The sequence below is a fragment of the Cynoglossus semilaevis genome, chromosome 17 (genome assembly GCF_000523025.1).
Source record: "Cynoglossus semilaevis isolate Cse_v1.0 chromosome 17, Cse_v1.0, whole genome shotgun sequence".
NCBI lineage: Eukaryota > Metazoa > Chordata > Actinopteri > Pleuronectiformes > Cynoglossidae > Cynoglossus > Cynoglossus semilaevis.
Genome location: NC_024323.1, coordinates 3,592,224 through 3,597,261, shown reverse-complemented (window position 1 = coordinate 3,597,261; position 5,038 = coordinate 3,592,224).

Here is a 5,038-nt window from a genome sequence, read left to right as displayed (position 1 = left end):
TTTAGCCCTGAGTGTAAGTGGCAGAAAAGTATCTGTATCTGAGAGAGAAAGTGGAGCAGCATCTGTTGGAGGGATGTAAGCCTTTTTCCTTTGAGTACATTGAACATCATCATGTTTCCTCTTGTGTAAGCACCCCGCTGATTAGCACATTATTTTAACCACACGTCCATTTATCTTTCTTGCTGCGGGTCTCTCCCGGCCTGTGGACTCTCAGAGTGGTTTTGATGGCTTTCAGGACTTCATCAATTGTCAGCCGGCAGCGGCACCTTATAAATAAATGAGCAAAGTATGCTGCATCTCCGTCGACGTTTTCCCCATTTGTTTCTTCCCACCTTACCATTAAACCATCATGCATCAGTACCTACCTGCAGCCGAGCTCAATAACAGATCCCGGCACTATATTTAAGCAATCCATCTTGGCCCCTTCCTCCCACTTTTTTAGCTGAAAAATTCAATGAGCTCAATCCTTTTATGTGATTGTACCAACCAGGACACTTTGCTCCTTGACGTTGACCACTTAAGACCAAGACGACTGTTTTTGTTTTAGTGAAAGATGTTGATCTTGAAAACCTGTTCACGCTCAAATGATGTCAATCTCGTCCTGCGCCTGAACTCACTAACCTGACTCCACTTTGATGCTTTCTTATTCTTCAAGCACTCAATGAGCAGCGTTCTTATACTTCCTTTCAGGTCAGGGTCACTGGAAATGACTTGTACTTATAAAGGACTTTTCCTGTATTGATGACCACTCAAAGGGCTTTTACACCTTATCTGTCACTCACCTGTGCTAACACAGTGGTAACACAACAATAATCTACGACATGAAAACATCAGCCGACTCTGACTTACATTAGGGAGCCAGAAGGAAGGGCAAAAAATTCCAGAAAAAAACAACACGAACAAAAGAAAGCGAATGTAGCACAATCCAATGAATGAACCGGCGTCTCCCGTACGACAACGGATCTGTTCGCTCCACTCGCCAACTAGGTCCCATGTGAAGTTTTTGCAACTGGTAAGGAAGTAACTGAAGTTCATGTACGACAAATATTCTTCTTCAGCAAATATTCAACTAAATAAATAATCATGTACATAAGTGAGTGTCGCCAACTAGGTCCCATGTGAAGTTTTTTTTTAAAAAAAGCCAGACTTTCTTAATAAATTTAAGAGAGATGGCGACGTAACCACGTAAGCGCCTTAAGTCGAGTATGTTGTAAACCAAGCACCTCCTGCAACTGGTAAGGAAGTAACTGAAGTTCATGTACGACAAATATTCTTCTTCAGCAAATATTCAACTGAAAAAATAATCATGTACATAAGTGAGTGTTCAGCTGCGAAGACGAACCGATGACATGTCCACATTACATAGTTCAGCTGCGAAGACGAACCGATGACATTACATAAAGTGGAGTCAGACATAAATCAGTTTTTCATCATACGACAAGGACAATATTCCAATTAAATCTGTGACTGTGAGCAGTGACCATGGCGTGACTCAGCGGAACAAATTACTTTCCCAGTTCCTTGTAATTAATCGCTCTCGCTGCAAATGACAGAAATGAGAACACACTGTTTTACTTTGTAAAGCCCATGTGTTAAATCCATTTCTATTCCTCCGCAGTAATTCTATCTAACATGATGTGCAGATTGAATCGCATAAAAATTCCACTGAAGCACAGACATAATTAGAATTGGAAGCAGTTCTTATATCAGTCTGTAGATTTCAAATGAGTGCTCACTGGCTTTACTTTCTATCAGTGGATACGCTGCTGCTGCTGCTGCTGCTGCTGCTGCTGCTGCTGTGACACAGGCTTCCATCACCCCACACTGTACAGGGCCACGGGGACTAAGACCACCGTAATGGAAACACAGAGATATGATACAGTCAGGCCACTACTTATGGCTGCTCTGACTTGGTTATCTTTGGGCACCTCCAGGCCTGTATGGATGTACAACATTAACGTCGTGCCTCGAGGCTAAGTGTTTCCGGTCCACAATGTTTAGAGGTGATGAAGCGTCCAAGACATTTATAGACACAGTGTGGATCCTTCCTTTTTCTGTGGCAATCTCACCATTGTTCTGCAGTGTTGGCCTGGGGTGAATGAATGCTTCCCTCACTGATTTAATTTAACACGATAGGATGATTATGGCCTTTGTCTGCAGCTGCTAAAAAAGAGCTGTTGGAAAAAAATATATATATAAAGAAGGAACTGCAGTTGGAGGCCGGTTGTCTCTACGTCCTCCTGTCGGAGGGCAAAAGGACAGAGAGGCGGCTGCAAACGAAGACCACTATGGACTCAGGGAGGAGGGGGACAGCGGCTTGACCACCCCCAGGAACACCTTCAGACCTAAAGCAACGGCAGCAGCAGATGATGGAGACAGAGACCCGGCCTGTCTTTTCAAATGTTCATTGTCAAATGCATCATCGTCATTATGACTTTTCTCAGGTTTAAAATACAAGACACTGAAAAAAACGACTTTTGTTTAACTCAAGACACTTGAGACACAATCTGTCTCAAGTGTCAAGTCAGTATTCAACAACTTTCCCCAACTTTACCATTTGTCTGCCAGTGTTTCAAACCTGTCCTTTTTGACTGGCAGCGACATGTTTAATGTCAGCTTTAAGGCAGGTGTGCCGATTAATAATATTCAAAAAGTAGTTATGATTATTTTAGTTTAGTTTTTTAAAGTTTTTTTTTAAGCAGTGCAGATAAAACAGCATTTACTGACAAACTGCCTTTGACGTTGACTTCCTGAAATGAGCGTCATGTTTTTAAAAATCCTGGCAGTCATTCGTGGTAAGAAGGTTCGACAGCCGACGTTTTGTCAGACGAAGAACGATCTTTGTTTGGATAAGTAATAAGGGCCAGTCAGCGGAATATGAATTCAGTCTAAGTGAGTTCAGCTTTTGTGAGGACTGACAGGCTTTTGCTAATTACTTCTGAAAATGGCTCCAGGGAGTCTTGCTGTTTAATAAGCTCTATGATCCTGAATGTGCCATTAAGACGCTGCGCTGTAATCAGAGCTACGGCTTCATCAGTTGGTAAAGATCAGCAGCTCCATCAGATATTGATGTAGAACCATTAACAATTATGGCTTTTGTGAATATCATAATTGTTTTTTAATGCCCCAGGGGTGAATAAAGCAGCAGGGAATTTAAATGTATTGTTAAGGATGTAGTTAATAATAAGTAAGTGAAAACAGGAAGAGTCTGAAGAGAGTGTGGTGTCATGTGGAGCTGGGACGGGTTTTATGGTCTGAATGTTAACTGTATGTTGTCACATTCACATGGTTTTCTTATTTCTGCCATTTCTCACGACCTCTAGCATCAACAGGTCGTTTTTCTTTCCAGCCAATCAACACCATGCCTATTTTGTCAAACCTTAAGACACATCATCAGAACAAAAATAGTCAATTAACAGCTTAGGAAATATGTCTGATGGTCTGTTACGACCGTCAAGATCAGGTCCACATGTCTAAATGTTGTGGTCTTGTCTGCCATTTTAAAGCTGATAACACGTCACACACGTCTTATTAAGAAGATGTTGAAATGCTAATTTTAGCTGATCAAAGACAGGTGATCATGATTCGTCTTAAAATGTGTCACATCTTTCACTAACTGACTTCAACAGGAGACGTGTGTACAGACGTCAGTGTCTCCAGCTCAGTCAGGTCATTGACATCTAAAAGGCTCAGGATAGGTTACTTAAATTATTTCTTTGCTAGCCAACCGCCTGAGATTAGGATAGAAGGTCAGCCGTGATCCAGTTGAGGACGGACAGGTCAGTGTCTTTATGAAGTCCTGGGTCTTCTGGGACTTCTGAGAACTGAATGGCAGAGTCTGCTACCTGGACAATGATGGACCCTCCTGTTGTGGCTGCAAAACAAACTCTACTTTTCAACACAGAGTCAACGCCTTCAGTGACAAATAAACTACAAAACTGAATTCTTTGCATGGAAAAAAAAGGGCAAAAATAATTCCCGCTGTGACTTTGAGTGGCACGGCAAATTTATGTTACCGTACTGTACATCATCGCCTGCAATTTCACTCTATTATGTGGAAATGCCAGAGGATCAATGCTGCACATGTGATGAGTGTAACTTATGTAAAGCACAAATAGAAAAGATTGGTACATTTTGTGCCGTTGTGCTGCTCTGTGATTCATCTTCACTCTGGATTACTCCTTACTTAATCTCACAGCGTAGCAGTTTTCTCTTTCTCACATCCATTCATAGTAGAACCAACTGTGAGCCTGTTGTTGTCCCCATTTCCATCTAAGACTGTACAGTGTACTTTCTCACTGTCATCAAGGCTCATAATGCGGCTGACACTGACAGTTCTCAAGAACCCTAGGCACGACAATACAGCCTTTTCAACCATACTCTGTGATCTGTACGTTCCACTTAGAGCTGAATGAACTTCAAATCACTGCTGTGATAGCCCTGTTCTCCAGGGGACGTGGGAGTATTGTGGTGATGGAACAAGACAAGGTGAAGAAATGGAGGCTGGGATGTTTGGATGGCACGTTGTAATTATTCGGCAGCAGCTAGCACAGGAAGTGGAGTTTGACGCTCGCCTCACTGCGGATTCCACAGGAGTTAGATGACCGTGGAGCAAATAATGTGGGGAGGGAAAATGTCCATCTCATTTACACCACGACCACTGAGAAGAGGACAGAGGGCAGAGTGCAGGACTCCTAGACAGGTCTACTTCTGCCAAACCAGAGCTCAAACATCTGTCATTTCCTGACCTCCTGACCCGAGATCTGCCACAGACAAAAACAACATCTGCTTGTCCGTGTTCATGTAAAATTTTGCACGAGCAAGTCATGACTTTTTAATAAGGTGACACAGGGGGAATGACTAACGCTCCATTTAATGTGGCGATGCAAAGATAACTGACAGTTTTCACTTGTAGGTCTCGCCTGCCAGAACCAACTTCAGGGCAACGAAAGTTGACGGTCCCTTGTTTCCTTCAGCGACCACAATGACCTGTGTATATTTGGCCAACAGCTGCACTACGAAGTTGGAATTCAAAATA